At 41.1% G+C, this 24,334-nt stretch overlaps 2 protein-coding genes across 4 annotated transcripts in view; both read right to left on the reverse strand.

The window, feature by feature from the left end:
- USP49 (ubiquitin specific peptidase 49) overlaps positions 1 to 221 on the reverse strand; it is an 81,344-nt gene extending 81,123 nt beyond the window's left edge. Inside the window, exon 1 of one of the 2 annotated variants that reach the window (XM_055389609.2) lies at positions 154 to 221. The gene's annotated coding sequence lies outside the window, so the exon portion shown is untranslated. The remainder of the gene's footprint in view (positions 1 to 153) is intronic. The other variant, XM_055389615.2, reaches the window with a different exon arrangement.
- The window catches only part of MED20 (mediator complex subunit 20), a 49,149-nt gene continuing 24,969 nt past the window's right edge, over positions 155 to 24,334 (reverse strand). Inside the window, exon 5 of one of the 2 annotated variants that reach the window (XR_010134075.1) lies at positions 155 to 227. The gene's annotated coding sequence lies outside the window, so the exon portion shown is untranslated. Of the gene's footprint in view, positions 228 to 20,270; positions 20,350 to 24,334 lie in introns of those variants that run through there. The other variant, XR_010134074.1, reaches the window with a different exon arrangement.

Raw genomic sequence — 24,334 nt, forward strand, 5'->3', positions numbered from 1 at the left:
TAAGATGAAAGCAAGCGGTGAAAGTTCAGAATGGAGTTAGACAACCAGTAACTGATCATTTACCCTCATAGTATGCCAACCTCAGCCACACATAATACTATTATTATAAATAGCTTTCATTAATAATGTTTTATTACAGTTTTTATTTCTTACCCATTAAACAAGTTTTTTCCATCTTCTTCCATATTATTCCACAGTCATTGGTTAGGTTTCCTCTTCTCTATTACCTACAAGTGGGAAACAATCTGTAAGACTGGGCTAATACATGGCAAGAAAAAAGCAATTTCATGAATTGTAATTACAAATTCAAAAAAGGACCAGTAAATTACAATGCATTAAACTCCCTACAAGTCCTTAAAACTGATGTAAGAGTTAAAAAAAAAACTGTGATCTTTCTTTTCAGCTAAGAGTAACCAGAGTCAGTCACTTATGGGTAGACTGACCTACAAATGGAAGTATTAAAGGTTTACTTCCTGAAAAAAAGCACTTCTGCATTTGTTTTAGGTCTTAAAAATTACACATTATATTTGCATACAATCTGAAACTCAGGAAAAAACACACAAATTCATGGTAACAAAAATACTCGAATATCAAAAGCTAAAATTATTTTTGCGTAAGCAAAATATATAACAAGATGGCATGAGGTGGTGACTCTTTTGTGCTAAGTGGGTTTATGACCTATATGTAAGCGGCATGCTTCTTTAAAAGCGGTATATATTCTGTACACAAGGACAATATATTAGCCAAAGACATCTAGAGTTTATGATTTTGACAAATTATATGTATGTTTAAGGTTTCTGACACCTTATCAGAAAGTAGGACTCAGTATTAAGCTTGAGATCGGCAAGCTGGGCCACCACTGTAAGAGGAAAGAAAATTCTCTATTGTGTCATCCTAACAGCTAACACAGAGTTCCTCTTCGAAGAAACTTTAAGAAAATATGTTCCCGGCTGGGCGTCCGCCGCCCCATCTGGGAAGTGAGGAGCCCCTCTGCCTGGCCGCCGCCCCGTCTGGGAAGTGAGGAGTGCCTCTGTCTGGCCGCCCCACCGTCTGGGAAGTGAGGAGTGCCTCTGCGCGACTGCTGTGCAACCATCCAAGTGTGAAGTGACAGCCTTGTGTGTTATCTTTCTGTCCTCCCCAAGTTTGCATTTTCGACATTAAAGTTTACTTTTTAATTAAAAGTTTTAAATTGGAGTACATATATATAAACAAAAAGAAAGAAAGAAGAAAATATGTTCCTGGCCGGGCACGGTGGCTCACATCTGTAATCCCAGCACTTTGGGAGGCCAAGACGGGCGGATCATGAGGTCAGGAGATCGAGACAATCCAGGCTAACATGGTTAAACCCCATCTCTACTAAAAATACAAAAAAAAAAAAAAAAATAGCAGGGTGTGGTGGCAGGCGCCTGTAGTCCCAGCTACTCAGGAGGCTGAGGCAGGAGAATGGCGTGAACCCGGGAGACGGAGCTTGCAGTGAGCCGAGATCGCGCCACTGCACTTCAGCCTGGGCGACAGAGAGAGACTCCACCTCCAAAAAAAAAAAAAAAGAAAATATGTTCCCATAATATGGGCTCCCATCACTCATGTCCAGTCCCCTTGGAGTAGGTGGTTTGCTGCAGAATGGCTGGCTGTCAAGATCCTAGAATGGTTGTCAAGAAAGGGAAATTGCTCTGCATTAGACAGGGAAGAATTTGGTTTTATATCGCTGAAAGGAATGGGGAGAAGAATGAGGAGAGGGAAAGAAAAAGAAGAAAAGAGTTAGTATAATGGAGCAGAGCTGGGATTAGGTGGGGGTGAAGCTCTTGGGTCAAGGGAGGTCTGAAAACATTTTAAGAACAGGAATGTTTTAGTAGGGAAGTTGTTTGCATTAATGCAAAGGCTCACTCCACCTCTATTTTGCCCCTTTCTTCAGGTAGGTACACAAAATCTGCAAATGCCCTGTGTGAATAGGGCCTTTCTGAAAATCAGAGAGAGCCAAGTTTCACATGTGGGTGCACTATGGTGCAAATCAGTGGCACGAGGCCAGAAAGTAGGTCCCAGGAGGCAGAAGAGGTTACAAGATCATGAAACCTAGCAAAAACACAAATATTTTTAGGGAGAGCTTACAACTTCTAGTTCTAGGTTCGGGGATCTGAGGCAACCGTATCCATGAAAAGCTAGGCTGACACTTTATGGACAGGGGTTTCACATCCACAAAATGTCCCCCAAATGACCCTACTTTCAATATAAGAACACCAAAAAATTTAAAGTTAACTTAATTACAATTAAATCCAAGTTATTCTAATTAATTTGGGATGCTCCCCAAAAGCTGACTATAATAATCAGTTCTACACTAAGCAGCACCTAGGACACGTATGTAACCATATGGAGTTTAGGCTTAAAGCCCTAGGAAAGTTATATTAATAAATGTGAAGGGTAACAACTTCAATAATTATGACGGTGATCTTGAAAACTGGGAAATTATAATAAATCAGCTCAATGCTGAAAACTATTAATAAGATTCTATACATTCAAATATTTTCTATCCAGGTCCCACTTATATCATTTACACTACTGCAATATACTTTTAAATGGGTGGGAAGTGAAATTACAGATATATAAAACAAATCACTACAGTAGGAACTAACTAAAAATGTGGAAGACATCCCTTTAAATGGTCATTAGAAAGGCAGTTCCCAAAGTCAGGAGGCCATATTCCAAGCTTACCTGTTACTGAAACATGCTGAACTCTCAGGGGCTGTCTGGCTCATGCAAGAAAAGAGCACATGATGTGGAGTAACAGAGACCAGTCATCATCATGGTGTCCATTTATTACAAGACCTTCCTTAACTTCTCCGAGCCTGTTTTCTAATCTACTTCACAGCACTGGTGTAGGGATTAAATGAGAACGCAAGTAAAACACCAGTGCACTGCCTGGCACATAGCTGATGATCAACAAAGGTTTAATTTCCTTCCTTTATCTACCTTTAGTTTAGAGCAATTTTCAGGGCTTGAAAAGGAGAAAATCCATTCTTGAAACCTTACCCAATTTACTCTTATTCCGCCAAACAATAACAATGATGACGATGGTGATGATTGTGATGATAGCCAGCAACACTGATAACAGTGTTTAATGTGTGCCAGAAACGCAGTTAAATGCTGTTACATATATTAACAAATTCAATCCTCACAACAGCTGTGAGGTAGATATTTTTTATTCCAATTTGACAGATGAGGAAACTGTGGCACACCTAAGTTCCACAGCTAGTTAAGTGGCAAGGCAAGGATTCAAACCCAGGTTTCTGCTCTTCGGAAATATACCAGGCTGGGAGCAGTAGCTTACGTCTGTAATCCCAGCACTTTGGGAGGCCAAGACAGGAGGATTACTTGAGCCCAGGAGTTTGAGACCAGCCTAGGCAACACAGGGAGACCCTACCTCTACAAAAAATAATTTGCTGTGTGTTTTGGCACAAATCTGTAGTCCCAGCTACTTGGGAAGCTAAGACAGGAAGATCACTTGAGGCCACAAGGTCAAGGCTGCAGTGAGCTGTGCGTGATTGCACCACTGCACTCCAGCCTGAGTGACAGAGTGACACCTTGTCTAAAAAAAGAAAGAGAGAGAGAGAGAGAGAGAAAGAGAGAGAGAGAAAGAAAAACACCAAAAACTAACTTCTGGGTGATGTCACAGCAGCAATGCCCATTCTTTGATAGCTCCCTAATATTAATGTAGTAAGGTAGGGAATGTTCAGATGACTTACAAAGTAGAATAGATCTGTTATCTTAAAAATACATATAAATATACTATCTATATATATTTTAAGATTTAGTTACATATTTTAAAATATATTTTATATCTCAAAATATTTTAATGTATATTTTATATGTTTTAAAGTTTAAAAAGTGGACCAAGAGAATATTAATACATTTAAGTCAGTAAATAAACTTAACCAAGATTATATCTTTTTCAGCAAGCTCAATAAGGTGGCACATTCCAAACTACAAACATTTATTAACCTATGCTGTATCTCATCTGTAAGTGCCTTGCCCTGTAAGCTCCTGGAGGAGAGAAATAGCATCTTTGTCTTACTTATTGTGATAGTAAATAATATCTTTTATGTCTGAAAAAGTACCTCATCCTTAGTAGGTGCTTCAATAAATACTGACCAAAGAATGGAGAGGCTGGATATGCAACACAGACAAAACTTTCTAGTCTGCCTATTATTTCCCTTTACATTCTAAGGCACTAGCACACTATCCTTATTTTCCACTACCCATCCACTCCATTATTTTACTATCAGCAAGGCCTTGATGGACTTAAGTGTTTTCCTTGACCCAGTCACATTTTTGGCCTATCCAAATCCATTTCATTTTTTTTAAATTTTTGAGGCAGAGTCTCAGACAGCCTGTCGCCCAGGCTGGAGTGCAGTGGCGCCATCTTGGCTCACTGCAACCTCCGCTTCCCGGGTTCAAGTGATTTTCCTGCCTCAGCCTCCCGAGTAGCTCAGATTACAGGCACGCGCCACCACACCCGGCTAATTTTTGTATTTTTAGTAGAGATGGGGTTTCACCATGTTGGTCACGCTGGTCTCGAACTCCTGACCTTGTGATCCACCCGCCTCGGCCTCCCAAAGTGCTGGGATTACAGGTGTGAGCCACCATGCTCAGCCCTAAATCTATTTCAGTCTATAAGCTCACATAGCAAAATGTCTTACGACAAAAAGTCTCAAATATACAATTAGAAGATTCATGAATGAAAGCAAAATATATTGTTACGTCACTTTATGTTTTTTCAAAGTGTTTCCACGCACATCCCCTCAGTGCCTCAAGATAGCTGTGAAAGCAGGCAAGGCAGTCATAATAATCTAGGAAGCTGCATCTAATCCTGTTTTGGAGTGGAAACATATCCTCATTGTCACTGCCAACAAATCAATGGCTCAGAACCTGAGTTAGATACTTTCTCTGCATTTTGGTACAAAGTCTATAAGAATGACATATTTTTAAGTCAATGTCATAAATGACTTTTTAAATCATAAATGATCAGCCATCTAATTGAACTTTTTTTTTTTTTTTAATTAAGACAGAGCTTCGCTCTGTTGCCCAGGCTAGAGTGCAGTGGCACAATCTCAGCTCACTGCAACCTGCGCCTCCTGGGTTCAAGTGATTCTGCCTCAGCCTTCCAAGTAGCTGGGACTACAGGTGCGTGCCACCACACGTGATTAATTTTTGTATTTTTAGTAAAGAGGGAGTTTCACCATGTTGGCCAGGATGGTCTCAAACTCCTGACCTCATGATCCACCAGCCTCGGCCTCCCAAAGTGTTGAGATTACAGGCGTGAGCCACCGCAACCGGCCATAATCGAAGTTAAAACAGCCCAAATGCCTTGGAAGATACAAGGCAGAGGAAATTCACACAACTAAATAAGGAAAAAATTTACATGCATTTACAGCTAAATAAAGAAAACTTTAAAGTTTTAAGGAGACCACAATCAGCAATTACAATTAAATCTCCCTTGGCTGCTAAATTAGGAAGCCCAGCATAGGATAGCGGGAAGAGAACTAAATAAACTAGGTATCAGGAAGCCTGGGTTTCAGCCCACACTCTGCCACTGATTAATTATGTTATCTCCAGTCCCACTCAATTTAAAATTCTAAAATGTTGTACATATCGCCCAGAGTAAATAAGAAACATATAACATTTCACATTTCAGTGCACCACACAGAAAGCATGAACAAAAGGCTCAAGGTCTGCTGACTTTACTAACATTCAAAAGTATTAGTTTGCCACGGGTTTTGTCCATTTATGACTCTCAATAATGGTTTAAGTTTAAATTCAAGGCCTCTAGGCCGGGCGCGGTGGCTCACGCCTGTAATCCCAGCACTTTGGGAGGCCGAGGCGGGCGGATCACGAGGTCAGGAGATCGAGACCATCCTGGCTAACACAGTGAAACCCCGTCTCTACTAAAAAATACAAAAAATTAGCCGGGCGTGGTGGCGGGCGCCTGTAGTCCCAGCTACGCGGGAGGCTGAGGCAGGAGAATGGCGTGAACCCGGGAGGCGGAGCTTGCAGTGAGCCGAGATCGCGCCACTGCACTCCAGCCTGGGCGACAGAGCGAGACTCCGTCTCAAAAAAAAAAAAAAAAAATTCAAGGCCTCTGCACAGAAAACTGCAAAACAGAGATTTTTGAATTATTGTGAAATACAAAGGGTAGCAGGATTGCATTTACACATTTTGACTATGATTCAGAATAATCTAGGTGGTAAAAATGCTGTTCATTTGCCACATTAATTGACTTCTTAGAAGTTATTTATTAAAATGCTTCCTCACCATTAAACAGAAATGCAGTCCACAAAGCTGTATTTACAGTATACATGGAATGGCAATCTAGACTGTGAGCTAGACTGGGAGGAAGGGTTATTTATCATCCATTATTGTGTCCTGTTGACACAGCATAGTACATGGTACAAAGGACACATTAATATATACTGCTGGTCTAATGAATCACTGATATGGGATCCCATTTTTTTTTTTTTTTTTTTGAGACAGTCTCGCTCTGTTGCCCAGGCTAGAGGGTAGTGGCATGATCTTAGCTCACTGCAACCTCTGCCTCCCAGGTAAGCAATTCTCATAGCTCAGCCTCCCAAGTAACTGGGATTACAGGTTTGCACCACCACATCCAGGTAATTTTTGTATTTTTAGTAGAGACAGGGTTTCACCATGTTGTCCAGGCTGGTCTTGAACTCCTGGCCTCAAGTGATCTGCCCACCTTGGCCTACAAAAGTGCTGGGATTACAGGCGTGGGCCACCACCACGCTGGGCTGAGGACCCCATTTTTTACATTTATCTTAAATTTTACTTCCTAGGCAATATGCTGCCTAACATTTATAAAATTCTTTTTTTGGAGACAGAGTCTCACTATGTTGCCCAGGCTGGCCTTGAACTCCAGGCTCCAGGGCTCAAGCGACCCTCCCACCTCAGCCTCCCAAGTAGCTGGGATGCTCATTTGTAAAAGATGTAACATCAGCTCTACTTTCTTCCAAAAGAGCTGCAAAGATCAAATAAGAAAATGTGTGTAAGTGCATTATAAACTGGCAAGAGCTGTACATATGTTAGGTATTCTTTCTTTGCTACCAAAGAAAGCAAAGACTTTAGGTCATTATTCTAGCAAAAAGAAACACTGATATTCAAACATCCCAGGTGTTCTGGGGCAGGCTGGGATAAAAGAGCTTCATCATTCAGGTAGAATTCAAGAATCCTAAAATGTGTTGGGTATCTGGGTCTTTATAATTTTAACTGACAGCTTAATAAGAACTAAAGGACATACGATCTTAGCCAGATTTGGAATTCCTTCTCACCAAAAAATGTGACCTGAGAGCAAAGGAATGTGCTTGCATTCTCCTCAGTCATCCAAGATAAATGCAAATAAAAACAATACCAAATCCCATTTAGTTTGTAGAGCGGCAGCATCAGCCACAAAAATCACCTTCTATATAGCATATACCAGAGTTGCTACTTCATCACTCTGCTTAAATCTAATCCTGCTTCTTATATGTCCCACATATAATAAATATTAATTGGTAAAGTTCAGTCTGCCAGCATACATTAAAATCATTAATTCTGTCATTATCAAGCACTTCTTATAAATACTATATAGCAATTTTGTCAGCAAAGCAGTAATTTTAATGAGAAAACATTTATGAATATTTATTATACTTCCTCCTAGATACCATATTGTGTGAGGTGTTTTCATGTACACTTGCTCAGTTAATTCTCACAATGAGGTGGGTGTCAGCAGCATTTTACAGCATGAAGCACAGAGGCCCCAATTTCATTAGGAAATGACCCAGGATCACAAAGCAAGGAAGCAGCAACACATAGGCCCAAGATAATTGCTTTGAATTGCTGCAATTCTAGTAACCCTAAATCGGTGGCAAGGAACATAAAATTTATTTAAGTAGGTTTTTTGCCTGTGGTAAAACTCAGTTGGAAGTTAGCCTTGTTTGAGAAGTTACTCAACTATGAATCTGCACTCATTCTACAAAAATGCTTTCTAACTTTAAACATAGGTCAGAGAGGTATGGTGGCTCATGCCTATAATCCCAGCACTTTCAGAGGCCAGAGTGGGAGGACTGCTTGAGGCCAGCAGTTTGAGACCAGCCTGGCCAACATAACGAGACTCTGCCTCTATGTTTTGTTTGTTTTTGAAACAGCGTCTTCCTCTGTCGCCCAGGCTGGAGTGCAGTGGCGCAATCACGGCTCACTGCAGCCTTAAACTCCAGAGTGCAAGCTATCTTTTCACCTCAGCCTCCCAAGTAGCTGGGACCACAGGTGCATGCCACCACACCTGGTTAATTTTTTTTTTTTTTAGTTTTATGTAGAGATGGAGGGTCTCTCTATATTAAGGGGAAGCCCAAATCAAACTGAATTGTGCTAAGACAAACCAGAAAAACTCAAAGTGCCTCTGAAAGTGGGGATAGCAAACAAAGCTAAAAAAAGGAGAATGGAGTAAAAGTTCTACCCCTAGATTGCTGCCCTGTCTCCAAGCAGCTGCTGGGCAGAGGATGGGAGGTTTGTTCTCTGGAAAGATTACTAGAGAGACTCTGGACTAGGCACAATTAGGGGCAGGCTCACCAGTCTAAAAAAGATGGTGATTAAGAGAAAGTTGATATCGTGAAAGGTGAAACATCCCTAGCCATTTTCCCCACTCAGCTTCCCAAATGATACAGCCAGGTTTGTAAGCCCTAAGCAGATAATAGGAACATTCTTTCTGGGAATGAACCTGGTCAAGAGAAAAGCACAAATACTGACTGCTAGAGGTGTCCTCTCAAAGAATAAACCACCAGTTAACTTTCAGAAGCTGACACTCGGGCAAATCCAGCTTTCAGTTTTTTCGTGGCTCACTCCTGAATATGAGTAAAACAGCCAAAGCTATACTTTTAAGGAAATTCCCTAAATGAAAGATCAAAATAAATGAAATGAACAAGTAATGTATTTTAAGGAAACACAGATTTTACAGAAAGCTGAGGAAAGAACATGTTCAGATAAGAGCTAGTCCATCTGAAACAAAAATAGATGACTATTAAAAAGCAACATTCACAGAAAAAAAAACTTAAAAATTAAAAATATGACAGCATAAATATAAAACTAATTAGAAAGGTCTTAAGATGAAGTTCAAGACACCCCCCAGAAAGTAGAATAAAGAGACAAAAAGATGGGAAGTAGGAAAGGAAAAGTAAAGGACTCATCAGTCTAGAAATTCCAACACAAGTATTAAGAGTTCGAGAGGAAGAACAGAGAAAACTGGGGGCAGGGAAGGAAAGGAAGAGATTGGTTAGAATTTAAAAATTCAAGAAAATTTCCCAGAACTGAAAAGTGTTACCAAATTGAAAAGGCCCTCCAAGCGTCCAGCATAACAGACAAAACAAGGCCTAGAATGAGGCTAATTATATTAAAATTTCAGAACATTTCCAGGGAGGAAAAAAATAACCAAGAATCAGAACATCATCAGACTTCTCGTCAGCAGCAACAGAAGCTAGAAGCCAATAGAGTGATGCCTGATAAACTCAGAGAAAATATTCTCTTATCTAGAATTCTATACCCAGGTAAACTATAAATCAAGTATAAAAGAAAATAAAGATATTTTCATATATGCAGATTCCCAAACAAATTTACATCTCATGCACCTTTTTCTCAGGAGCTTCTGGGGGACATGCTCCACACAAATTAAAATATAAACAATAAAGGAGAAAGATATCAAGTCCAGGAAAACAGGGGGTTCTCCGTAAGAAGGCAAAGGAAATACCCAGGATATGAGGGGAAGTAGATCCCAGGATAAAAGCTGGGCAGGTCTAGAAAAGAACCTACACAGATTTTTATTTATTTTATTTGTTTTTTATTCTTTTATTTTGAGATGGAGTCTCGCTCTGTTGCCCAGGCTGGAGTGCAGTGGTGTGTGGTCTTGGCTCACTGCAACCTCTGTCTTCCGGGTTCCACCAATTCTCCTGCCTTAGCCTCCCGAGTAGCTGGGATTACAGGCGCCTGCCACCACACCCGGATAATTTTTTGTATTTTTAGTAGACATGGGGTTTCACCATGTTGGCCAGGCTGATTTCAAACTCCTGACCTCGTGATCCACCCACCTCGGCCTCCCAAAGTGCTGAGATTACAGGCGTGAGCCACCCTGCCTGGCCCCTACACAGATTTTTGTAAGCATAAGCCTACTGTTCAGAAATATGGCATTAAATACCAAAAAAAAAAAAAAAAGCACAGCTAGAAGAATAGAAAACAGAGGTCCCTAGAGAGGCAAAATGTTGGGAAGGGGAAAGGCAGGTAATATTCTTTTTATGCTATATATAGTCTTAAATAAAAACTAAATTCAAAAAGATTCTTGGAAAGGTTAAAATAAATGTTTTAAAATCACATCTAAAAATATGATTTTTCCAATCAAGATTTCTAAGGGGAAAAAGAAACTAAAGGAAAAAAAAGTCTAAGTTTCAAGGCAAAACAAAATCAAAGTATTTGAAAAACTCAAATAGTAGGCGTGGCTTTGTTTGAAAAACATTAAGGGCAGGAAATAATGGTTTTGCTCATAGATATTTAAAAGTCATAGTCATAAAACCAGCAAAGAGAAAAAGAAGAATGTTTAACATATTATGATGTCATTGGAGAAGGTTCATTATACTTTATGCTTCTGCATAAAGTATAGTTTTCCTTCCTTTTCAAACTTTGAGAAAATACACTATTCTCTTACAAAACATAATACATACCCAATAGTTCCTCCAGTTAAATAATAATAAAATAAAATACTATGTTCATTCTTTCATACTCATGGATATACTGACTTAACTTTGTAAAAAGATGCCAAAGCTTGGTAAATTAATCTAAATCAAATTATAATCTCAATCTTAATCAAAATTATAACAGGACATTTTGGGGAGGGAGGAAACTAGATAAACTAAATCTAAATATTTAAAAAAAAAGATCCACAGATAGTTATATCAATTTTGAAAAAAAAAAAGCAAATACAGGGAATCCATCCCGCCATATCTTAAGAAATACTAGAAAGGAACAGTAATAAACATGATATGGTACAGGATCTCATCTAGGGTGTGTCTGGAAATGCATGGGCCATCATGGATGTCACAATGACAGGGCAACACTACTGACATTGAGTGGACAGGCCCAGCAGTGCTAAACATACCTACTCTACTAACTGTGCCCCCTTTAAGAAACTTCGAGATAAATACACCAATGAGATAGAATAGAAAGGTGAGAAACTTGATTTACAATAAGGGTGTTACTACAAATCAACTGGAAAGTTCAGCTAGTTTAGTGGATGGTATTGGGAAATAAAAAAATAATAATAATAAGGCTGGATCCAACCTATACCACATCCAAAGATTGCTCCATATACATTAAAAACTTAAGGGGAAATGTAAAGCCATAAAGCTAAAAGAAATTTAGGGAGACAATCTGGATGATCTAAGTCCAAGAAGCAGTAATAAGGCAAATACAGTAGGCTAAAAAATGATGGATGTGACTACATCAAAATCAAGAATTTCCATTCGGTAAAGAACACCAAGGCAGCCACGCGCAGTGGCTCACGACTGTAATCCCAGCACTTTGGGAGGCCGAGGCGGGCACATCATGAGGTCAGGAGATCAAAGCCATCCTGGCTAACACGGTGAAACCTCGTCTCTACTAAAAATACAAAAAAATTAGCTAGGTGTGGTGGCACACGCCTGTAATCCCAGCTACTCGGGAGGCTGAGGCAGGAGAATGGCTTGAACCCAGGAGATGGAGGTTGAAGCGAGCCAAGATTGTGCCACTGCACTCCAGCCTGGGAGACAGAGTGAGACTCTGTCTCAAAAAAAAAAAAAAAAAAAAAAAAAAAAGGCCAAGCACAGTGGCTCACGCTTGTAATCCCAGCACTTTGGGAGGCCGAGGCAGGTGGATCATTTGAGGTCAGGAGTTCAAAACCAGCCTGGCCAACATGGTGAAACCCCATCTCTACTAAAATTAGCCGGGTGTGGTGGTACACACCTGTAATCCCAGCTACACGGGATGCTGAGGCAGGAGAATAGCTGGAACCCAGGAGGCAGAGGTTGCAGTGAGCCAAGATCGTGCCACTGCATTCCAGCCTGAGCGACAGAGCGAGACTCCGTCTCAAAATAAATAAATAAATTAATTAATTAATTAAAATTAAAATGAGACATTACTAAAAGGCCAAAATTAGAAATGTGGACAATACCAAGTGTTGGGAGGGGCAGTTATAGGAACACAATGCTTATGGGTATAAGCTTATACAACCATTCAACAGCCTCATAGTACTTATGCCGCAATGCCACTCCTGGGTCTGTGTCCCTGAGAATTCTCAAACATGTCCATAATGGACATGTGCAAGACTGTTACTGGTATCATTGTTTATGGTAGCCTAGGTGCCCATCACTATGGGAATGGATACACACCACAGAATACTACGCCGCAGCTAGAAGCAGTTAGCTAAATCTACATCCACATGAACAGATTTTTTTTTTTTTTTTTTTTTAGATGGAGTCTCACCCTGTCACTCAGACTGGAGTGCAGTGGTGCAATCTTGGCTCATTGCAACCTCCACCTGCTGGGTTCAAGCAATTCTCCTGCCTCAGCCTCCCGAATAGCTGGGACCACAGGTGCGCACCACCACACCCAGCTAATTTTTTGTATTTTTAGTAGAGACAGGGTTTAACCATGCTGGCCAGGCTGGTTTTGAACTCCTGACCTCGTGATCTGCCCGCCTCGGCCTCCCAAAGTGCTGGGATTACAGGCGTGAGCCATCGCGCCCGGCCCATAACATAGATCTTAAAACATAGTGCTCACTGAAAAAAGTAAAAACCAGAGTAAGATCTACAGCATTTCTACAAGGAGAATTCTATAGCCAAATTCTACAACAGTGTGGTATAATGAGCAATTTTGTAATTAAAAATACATACACCAAAAGAATCAGTAAGTATTTTACAAAGATGCACATAGAATCAAGGACGTATCAAACACATTAGAGAGTGTGCCTGTGAGGTGGGGAGGAAAATAGACATGGGAATGAGGGCTGAACAGAAGGCCCTTGTACACCAAAGCTATACTGTACCCAAATTAAGGGAGTAGGAAGTCCAAATTCAGAATAATATTTTTCATTCATGCATACATTAATTTATTCCATAAAAACTTACTGAACATCTCTTAAGCGCCAAGAACTCTGCTTAAATAGAAACTTTTCTTATTTCTGCTGAAGGTATTTTTTTAAGTCAGATATGTTTTAATTGGAAGTGGAAGGGAAAAATAATTTACAGTAGCATATAATATATACTAAAAAATGAGAAACCATCCTTAAAATAAATGTTTTACAAAACTTTTTTCATCAAATGGAAATGTACCTTGAAGTTCTTTAAATGACAAAGTTGAATGAAAAATCAAAATACAAAAAGAACTCTGTAAGTCCTACATAAATTAGACAGCCACATGTCAATCCACAGATAAAATGTCTTAAAGTCTCATGGCTTTCAGTGGTGAAACAACTACTTTTTGGAGGATAATTTTTTTCTACTTTATTTGTTCTATGTAACGCCCTCCCTCTGCACCCAACAATACTTCAACTGCTCAGGAACACTTCTCACCAGATTTCTGTTTTCTAAAAGATTTCACAAGCACACTGCTGGCTGCCAACGTAGGTGTTGTAGTTAATATACTCATTATGCCATGCTGCTAACAAAAACTGATTAACGCATTCAGTGCAGAGTGACATGTCTATTCCATATTCCCTAGGCACAGAGAATAACATTTTCAAACAAACAAAAAAAATTACCCGTTCACCCCTTTTTAGATGTCTCCTAATGAAAGGCCACAAATTCCAAATGTTAACTAGTATACATGATAATACTGGTAAAGGAAAATAATAGCAACCTGTAGTAGGACAACAGCTGCCTATAAGGCTCTAAAATTGCAGTACTTCAGTATCTCAGATTTAGATTACTGAGTGTCAGCACACAATCATACCTCACTGTAACCTTGAACTCCTGGGCTCAAGCAATCCTCCCGCTCAAGTGGATCACTTGAGGTCAGGAGTTCGAGACCAGCCTGGCCAACATGTCGAAACCTTGTCTCTACTAAAAATAGAAAAATTAGCCAGACGTGGTGGCACGCACCTGTAGTCCCAGCTACTGAGGAGGCTGAGGCAGAATGGCTTGAAGCCGGGAGGTGGATGCTGCAGTGAGCCGAGATCATGCTACTGCACTCCAGCCTGGGGGACAGAGTGAGACTCTGTCTCAGGAAAAAAAAAAGAGAGAGTCTCCCACCTTGGCCTCCCAATGTGCTGGGATAACAAGGTAAACTACACACTGGGCCCAATTTGGGATTTTCAGCACGGAGCAGACAATGAAGCCACTCACAGATGAGACTGATGTCTTCATTAAAGCACACTTACCTTTCACTTGAAATGCATTGTTATAAGCTCTTCAAGTTATGTCACACATTTCTAAAATATTTCTTTTAAGAGTATATTCAATTCCACGGTGATGTATTTGCTTTCTCATCTTTACTTATAAGACCCCTCTAATCAGTTGACCATATTTAACTTTTTTATATGCAATGTTTATTAACCTGACCTTTGACCTCTTTTAGATACAAGCATGCAATCAGTGTATAGACATAAGCATCCAATTGATATAGGTGGTTGTATTAGAACATAAAAAAGGAGAGTTAAAGATGTAAATGTTAGCAATGACCATCTATAGGGATATTCTTGGCATTCTGGTTTATAAAAATATAACATTAATATAGTCCGACATACTCTATGAATGCTTACATAAATGAGATGACCTCTGTTCATAAATGCTGATTCGCTGTCAAGGGCTAGATGTCTATGATCATAAAGCTATTAGCAATGACGGCCGAATTGAGCAATTCATACATTTTCTTACTTGATTTTCTTTGTTGCTACCTCCAATTTTTGTCAAGGAGAATCTAATTAGCTCTAACAGGGACTTTGACCTTATTGTCCTGATAAGTTAATATCCATAACTGCAAAAATAAGTACCATAAATTACCTGGCATTCTAGAAAGGTCTGGGCTCAAAACTGATAAATCAAAGCCAGCCGTGGTGGCTCACGCCTGTAATCCCAACACTTTGGGAGGCCGAGGCAGGCAGATCACCTGAGGTCAGGAGTTTGAGACCAACCTGGCCAACATGGCGAAACCCCATCTCCACCTAACAATACAAAAAATTAGTCGGGCGTGGTGGTGCATGCCTGTAGTCCTGGCTACTCTACGGGCTGAGACAGGAGAATCACTTGAACCTGGGAGACAGAGGTTGCAGTGAGTCGAGATCACACCACTGCACTCCAGCCTGGGCGACACAGTGAGACTCCGTCTCAAAAAAAGTTGATAAATCAGTAAACCCCTATCTACTCTTCCTTTCATTTTCAACTACAATGTATATCTACAAAACAAATTGATCCTTAAAGACTTTATTTCAAAGTCAAAGTTCTTGCTATTTTAATGCACCCACATGGTCCACCCAAGTGAGCATATAACATATCCTACACATCTTCTTTCCCATGTCAGAGACTGAAAGAGAGAGCAGGAGGCAGGAAAGAGCAGGACACCAATGTGACAAAATGCTAAAGCCAAGCTATAAATTACCTTTTGGCCATTCTCTGCTGCATTTTGAAAAAGCTAACACAACAGTAGAGCCCATCCTTCCTTTGGATAGATACGAGCATCATACAAAAGTATCCTCCTAACTCACTAGCAACAGTGCTGCCCTCCCATCTTTCACACAATTTGCCCAGCAAAAGAAGCACTGCTGGGTTCTAAAGGCAATGACTGAAAGCTCTGTATTCTGATGATGGGAGGGAGCGGTGAAGACCAGCTTCCTGGGCTCTAAACTATGCCAGACTGCCGTGCTAATCCTCCCCAAATCCCACGACACAACGTTTCGGTGGGGGTGGGGAACAGGATAGAAAACAATCCAAAACTGAATCAAGAACAGTAGCTCTAGGTTACGGAGGTCACAACATTCCTATTTGAATGAGGGTAGGGAATAATGGAGTGGGGCAAAGACATAGACAAAAGCCTTTAAAACATATCTTAAAAAACACAAAAGAAAAATAAATTTTATCCCTGATCCTTCTGATGTGCTAACCAACATCTGCCCCCAATCATTTGCCAGCCCTGGCTGCATAGAAGGCACAGAGTAGCAGACATTTTCACACAGTAAAGCTGGAAGAGATGCTACTAGAGTGTAAATCACTAATTAGCTCAATAAAAGACAAAGAGAGAAAATACCTGTCACAGAATGCTGTTTACAACTTGACATATAATAAAAAACCCTGAAAATTTCAGGAGAATGCCTTACTTTCCAGACTTCTATTAACATGTGAATGGAAAAGGGATAGTATTATAGTCTTTAAAAATAGCCCATGTCTCCGAAACAATAACACATGACTAGAAAGAATGCTTTCCAAACAATTTGTAATTTTTTCATCCTTATGAAAGGGGAGTGTTTTTAATTATCACAATCACCTTTTTTTTTTTTTTTTTTTTTTGAGATGCAGTGTCACTCTGTCATCCAGGCCGGAATGGAGTGGCACAATCTCAGCTCACTGCAACCTCCGCCTCCCAGGTTCAAGCAAATCTTGTTCCTCAACCACCCAAGTAGCTGGGATTACGGGCATGCACCATCATGCCCAGCTAATTGTTGTATTTTTAGTAGAGACAGGGTTTCACTATGTTGGCTAGCCTGGTCTCGAACTCCTGGCCTCAAGTGATCACCTGCCTCGGCCTCCCAAAGTGCTGGGATTAACAGGTGTGAGCCACTGTGCCTGGCCTACAATCAGCTTTAACAAGGAGCTATATTTCACAGCTTTGATAATTGCTTAAAGAGTGGGGGGAAAAGGAAAAGAAGCCCACAAGTGCCGTTTTTTTGTTTGTTTTGTTTTGAGACAGAGTTTCACTCTTGTTGCCCAGGCTGGAGTACAACAGCACGATCTCAGCTCACTGCAACCTCTGCCTCCCGGATTCAAGAGATTCTCCAGCTTCAGCCTCCCGAGTAGCTGGGATTACAGGCATGCGCCACCACACCTGTCTAATTTTGTATTTTTAGTAGAGACGGGGTTTCTCCATGCTAGTCATGCTGATCTCGAACTCCTGACCTCAAGTGATCCACCCACCTCAGCCTCCCAAAGTGCTGGGATTACAGGTGTGAGCCACCGCACCCAGCCACCAGTGCCGTATTTTACATTTGTCAGAATACAGTTAATATTCCTTCCACTTAAACTGAGAGGACCTCCTTCAGGTCACGAGTTTATCAAATGGACAGGCCATCATTTTAATGAAGATTAAATGATGGGAAGGGAGTCAGTTTAATTTCCTTATGTCACAACAACAGAAAAGACTCCCAAAATTTAGGTTTATTTGGGGGGAAGGTAATATAATATTAAGATATTTCCATTCATCCCCCTCATAATATGGCAAACTTATTTGTATTAATCCCAATCAATTTTTTTTTTTTTTTTGAGACAGAGTCTCGCTCTGTTGACAAGGCTGGAGTGCAGTGGCTTGATCTCGGCTCACTGCAACCTCTGTCTCCCAGGTTCAAGCAATTTTCCTGCCTCAGTCTCCAGAGTAGCTGGGATTACCGGCACGTGCCACCACGTGTGGCTAATTTTTGTATTTTTAGTAGAGGTGGGGTTTTACCATGTTGGCCAGGCTGGTCTCAAACTCCTGGCACCAAGGGATCCACCTGCCTCAGCCTCCCAATGTGCTAGGATTACAGGTATGAGCCACTGCACCCAGCCAACCAATATTCTTAAAGCAATACATTTTGTACTTTGATCTTTTCCAGCTCCTTGAAGCTACATAAGAGTCTTTAAAATATGTATTTCACCTAACTTATTTCTTGGTTGTGATTTTGAAAGGCCCCATGGCTCCTGTTTCTCAAAATAATCACCCATACCTCCATAGCTAGCATGTCCTGAGGACACATCCATGCATGAGCACACCATGCCACATGCTAGGGAGGTTCCCAACAGACGGGTACTCTATGACACAGTTTTTTCTAATGGGAGAGACCTACAAACCCATCATTCACAAGTGAAAGAATCTCAGCATGTACTGGAGACAAGACCATAAAAACACAAAATCCACTCTCAACCCAATCTTGAGATTCCTTTGCTTCAAGTATTTGAGACTAAAATTAAACACAAACTAAACTTTTTGAAATACTCAAAACATTCTCCCCTTTTCTTCTTTAAAATTAAGGTCTTCATATGCATTTTCTTCAATTTGACTTGTTTAAAAATACTCAAGTGAGAGAAAATGATAAAGCAAATGGGGCAAAATGAAAAAAATTGGTGAAACTGAGTAAGGGTATACAGAATTTCTTGTATCATTTTTGCAACTTTTCCATATGTTTAAAAAATTGCAATAAAATCAAGAGTCACCAAAAAATAGAGTATTAACAACAGAAGTTCTCTCATAGGGCTGTCTCAAGTTTCAAACAATTCACATACTCAGTTAATGCTGGACACCTAGTAAACACTCAGTAATCGTTAATTATTTTTTTTAAATGAGTGGATCAGCTGGGCACGGTGGCTCACTCCTGTAATCCTAACACTTTGGAGATCACTTGAGGTCAGGAGTTCGAGACCAGCCTGGCCAACAAGGTGAAATCCCGTCTCTACTAAAAATACAAAAACTTGGCTGGGTGTGGTGGTGGGTGCCTGTAATCCCAGCTACTAGGGAGGCTGAGGCAGGAGAATCGCTTGAACCTGGGAGGCGGAGGTTGTAGTGAGCCAAGATCGTGCCACTGCACTCCAGCCTAAGCTACAGAGCAGTACTCCATCTCAAAAAAAAAAAACGAGTGGATCAATTTACTTAACCAATTAAAGTATTAGAAGGCCAGGCGCGGTGGCTCACATCTGTAATACCAGCACTTCGGGAGGTTAAGGTGGGCAGATTGCTTGAGCCCAGGAGTTCGAGACAAGCCTGGGCAACATGGTGAAACCTTGTCTCTACAAAAAATACAAAAATTAGCCAGGTGTGATGGCACACATCTGTAGTCCCAGAGAGGTCCAGGCTGCAGTGAGCTGACATGGCGCCACTGCATTCGCCTGGGCAAAAGAGCAAGATTCTGTCTCAATAATAATCATAATAATCATAATAATAATGTATGGGGAAATTGGTGTATCACTTAGGCACACATAAAGAGAAAATACTAAAAAATTAGTGAGGGTATAAACAGATTTTGCTTATGGATATTTGCACTGAAATCTGAAATCAGAAAAAATCCATTTTTCTTCAAACAGCAATAATCTTTCAACTATAAACGTGTCATAGTATATAACAAGTCCAGGGCAGTTTTCTAGCTAAAAAGGTGGATGGGTAATCTGCAATGCAATAAGGCATTTTTTACTGGTTTGGGTTTGTTTTGTAAATACAATTTTGGAATGAAAAAATAGAAGCATGCAACAACGTTGATGTAATCTTTACATTATACATAATCGTTACGGTGTTTACCCCAGGTTCCTCATCTAGAAAGGAACTGGATAAAAGGTTAGTAACAGGACTACAGGGATAATTTTTAAAGATTGGCAAACAAGACTTGTTAAGTGTTGAATGTGAAGAAGAACTTGGTGAGGGAGAACTTCACAACAGGCAAGCCAGAGGCAAAACCAGAGCACAGACTCTGCTGGCAAAATGCAAAGGCTGGAATCCCATCCCACCACTTGGTAGAATTCTAGCTTTTGAACTAAAATAAAGATTAAATGTATCACTGGGTTACAAAACATAGTATTATTTATAATATAAGATAATTACCAAATAAATAGTTGTAGGAATGTCTGAGTATAACCTTGGGCAAATCATTTAATCTCAAGGACCCTCTATTTCATCACCTGTAAAATGAGAATAGTAATAGTACCTACCTCATAGGATTGCCACTGAGGAGTAAACAAGTTACAATTTGCAGTGCTTACAGAAGTATCTGGCACAAAAGCATTATATGTGTGTTGGCTACTATTATTAAGTTTATGAAGAACTAAGGTCTTATAAATACAAAAGTACACAGATATTTTTTACTCAAAAATTGAGAATGGGGCAAGAGGAAACAAACACATATATAGCACTAAGCATGTGCTGGTTGGAGAGAAGGCAGACTCTCCTGATAGAGAAATTATTAAATGCTTGCAAAGATTATCTACAGAGGTTACCACATTACTGCTGAAGATTTGTTTTAAAAAATAGGATAAATTTTTATCTACCTGGAATGATTTAAGTGGGATATTGACTGGAGTTGCAGGATAAACTAGAGGTCCTTTCAAGGTCTCTTCCCATCCAAAGAATCTACGGTTAACCAGGAAAACATTTAATTATGTACAGCCTACTAAATCTAAAAATATAAACTTAAAAGCTTTTGCTTAGCAAATAAGATTATAACCAAAATAAAGTTAAATTGGGTAGAACTGTACTTGATGAACAAATGAAAATAAAGCTTAAATTTATCATTGGAGTCCTTATTGATAAACAGTATTATCTCAATTTTTAAAAATCCATTTTCAGTTTTAGAAATAGCGACTGAGAAATAACCATTGACAATGAGACTCAGTGGTTTAGCGCACTAAGGCCGTTGCATACAGAAACAAAAGGCAGGACTCACTCTTTCCCTTGGCTGATCTTACAGTTTATATTTTCTTCTTTACCAATATCAAATAAGTCTATAATCACTTATATAAAGATATTGAGCATTAAACAATTACAATTACATTATAAACATGGCAATACCATACAGAGTACGTCCTACTAACGCCAGCCCAAACACATCTATAAAAAGAATATGCACACACATCTCACTGAAACAAGTGCCTCATATCAAAGTTATTCTTCATCTTGAAAGTCAACATTATCAAACTAATCCTTTTAAAATGTAGTGGCAAAAATAGTAAATTTTACCAAGATCCTCTGTTAAATTGCTAAATACATCTAGTCACCTTGAACACTTGCTTAATACAATCCAGGAAACAAACCATAAACTAAATACTATGCCACTAACACAGTAGCTGAATGCAGAAAGAGTTTTCTAAATTATTCATATACATTAATAACCATTGTTGCTCAAATCCACAAATCAAAATCTAATCTTTGTTAAACTGTTACAAAAGTCATAAACCTAATCTTTGTTATTTATACAAACACCAGCAAAAGTGTCAATCCAAAATTTACCCAACTTTGAAAAAAAAAGTATCTTTGTGCATCTGAGTGTACACAATGAAATAACCCCAAACAAGATTCTCAACAATTGTTTGAATTTTTCCCTAAGTAAATCATATGCTATCCTTTGGCACCATCAAATGCAAAACAAATATTCATTCATATTCTTAGCTAAATGTAAAAGCTTCTGAATAAAATCATTAAAACAAGATTCTAAGTAAGAATAACCAAATTTTGCCCCAAATTTCTTATCTTCCTTTTCATTTCTAAAGGTGTCTTAAAAATCAAAAGCTTCTAGAAAATTAGTATTAATCTGGCCTTCTTTATTCACAACCATAAAACATGAAAGGCAGTGGAGCTGTCCAAAGACCAAGCTTGCTGCAGTATTATCTTATAGAGATGTTTTTCCATCAAAATTACTCATAAATTTATTTGCCCTAAAAAATAAGTCTGCTACTCTAAAATCCTCCACTACTCTACAATTCTCCCTTTCTTTATGCCATTTTCTTAAATGGGTGAGTTACCAACTACAGCATGAAACGTCCCGCACAAAGCTAAAGGCAGATCAGGAACTCAAAGCCCTCAGCTCTGATTTAATCTCTCCCCCAGTAAACTTCCTTGGTTGGTTATCTGCCTTTCTCTGAAATGATTTCTTAACATTCTCCAGCAACTGAAAACAATAAGCAGAAACCTGGTTGATTAATCAAAAGAAACAGATTCTCATCTTTCTCTATCCCAACAACAGTGCGTTCTCCATTGAAAATGAAAATGCTGTCCATAAAACACAGCCCAGCACTTGTCAGGTGCAACACTCCTACAACACCAAAACTATCACATCACACGAGTACACCCTAAATAAGCACACCCTTTCCCCGAATTATCACAACACTAGTGAAATGCAGAGGTTTTCAACACCCAGAGTTTATGCTTTATCATCCATACAAGAAAAAAATCAAATCAAAATGAGTCTCATTTCTTCAAAGTGGACAGGAAAGTCAAATCAAAAGCAATGAAGGGTGGAAGCAGATTCAAGATTTCTTGAGAGAAAGAGGTTTCTGGAATTTCCTACTTTTAGGGACAAAAGGATTCACAGTTTCAACACACAGTTCTCTCCTCAACAAAGAATTCCTTTCCTGCACCCCCCACCTCTGCCCTTACTTTTTAGTCTTTACCCCTGTCTCTAGGTCCCCTTTCACTCACCATGGTTCCTCCTCTTCTGCACCAAAGGCTCTCTTACACTTGATCTTTCACTACAGCATTTCTACCCTGACCCTTGCAGACCTTCTGGAGCAACTCCCCATAACACGCACGTTCGATTCCCACCCCCCTGCAGTCTACCCCAGTTCTACATCCATCAGGACTCCCCCAGCTTCTCTTAGCCCCCTCTCTTCCCTTACTCCCCATCTCATCCTTTAAATTCTGGGGCCCATCTCTTCCTGCTCTTCTCACCATTTGCTTTTAGCCCTGTCTCTTTACCTCACTGTTTTCACCTTGGATCTTGCTGAACCTCTTCAATTAACGTAATTACCCAGTTATCCTTGTCCCAGATGGCCATCACTTCTTATACCCTAACTCTAGTCTCCTTTCAGCTCTTCTGGTCCCAGAATCGTCCTACAGACACCCATCTCTTATCTGTTTCCTTTCGCCCTTCCACCACACTCTTATTCCTGACTCCACCTGGTTCAAGTCCAGGTCTCATTTGCCCTCCCTCACTTTACAGAATTTACATCCATCGCCCACCCACTAACCCATTCCTTTCTCAGAACCTCGCCAGCAGTTCCCACCACACCGTTGGTCCCAGTCCTTCAGCTCATCTCGCTCCGCACTAGTTCACACCCTCGTCACGTCTGGCTCTTAATCACTCTCTCTTTCCTACTCCCAACTATTACCCCAGCTCTGCCTCTCCTTGTCTTCCACTTCCAACACTTACCCCGGTACCCCTCACCCCAACACCACCCGCTACGAAGATTTCCCCTTCAAACCCCTGCTCTTACACCTAACCCCCAGGATCCCTTTCCCCAGCCCTAACCTCATTCCCTGCCCGGCTTCCTTAACGCCCACCCTGGCTTTTGCCTCCTTCCTATCTCCTTGGCTGGCTTTTTCTCACTCCTCCTCTCCCTGGCTTCTAACCCTTTCTCCCCTTAATCCTCCTCATCTCATTCTCAACCCGGTTCCCCTCATCGCCTCCAAGCCTTCCTTTCCCTCTCCCTTCAACGCTTTTGCTCCAACCCAGCCGTCGCCCACCCCGCCAAAATAAGGCGCCCGCGCGCCCCGACTCCCGGCTCTCGCCTCCCGCCGCCCCCGCCCCGGGCGCCCCCAGCCCGCCGGCGCCGCGGTCCCGCCCCCTGCCGCCGCTCCTCCAGCCCGCGAGGCGCGCGCTGCCTTTGTCGCCCCTCACCCGGTGTGTGAGGATTTTGCTTCTTTAAAGGGGAGGGCTAGTGAGCCGGAGACTCCTATCCCCGCCTCCGAGTCTTAGAATGGGCTCCCTGGCCGTCGCGGCCTCCCCGGCCCCCGTTCCCCCTACCCCCTGGAGCTACCCACTTTGCTGCCTCCCCACCTCCTCCGTCCCCTCCCCCGGCCCCCTCTATTTACCGCCATCATCAGCACGCGCGAGCTGTCACCAGGGCGCGAGACAACCGAACACGGCCCCGCCCCCTGCCCGTCTATTGGCCCGCCCGCTGGAGCCCCGCCCCTCAGGCCCTGCATTGCGCCAACGGCGCAGCGCTGGGCCGCGACCCCGGCACCGGCACCCGTTCCGAGGGTTCGCGCCGCAGGCGCAAAGTTTAGGGTCAGCCACAAACGCGCGGCCGCTTTGAGCCTGGCGTAAGGGGCGGCGGCGTAGGGGGACGTTGTGAATAGCTGGTCGAAGTTTGGTTGAAGCACAGGAGGGTAAATAAGAAGGTTTCCAGACAAAGAGACTCTTAAAGGTACAGACTCTTATGTCTGTCCCTCCTCCTTAAAGGGCCAGAGACGCTCCCGAGCCCATCTCCGCCCCCTTCTTCCCGGGGAACTGTAAAGGTATTTTACATGAGTTTCCCATACTCTTTTCGGTTCACCTTTAACACCTCTCCCCACTGCGAAGGACAAAGGCTTTCTCACTATCCCGTCCGTATGTTTTGTT

Source organism: Gorilla gorilla, chromosome 5 (assembly GCF_029281585.2).
Source record: "Gorilla gorilla gorilla isolate KB3781 chromosome 5, NHGRI_mGorGor1-v2.1_pri, whole genome shotgun sequence".
Classification (NCBI taxonomy): Eukaryota; Metazoa; Chordata; class Mammalia; order Primates; family Hominidae; genus Gorilla; species Gorilla gorilla.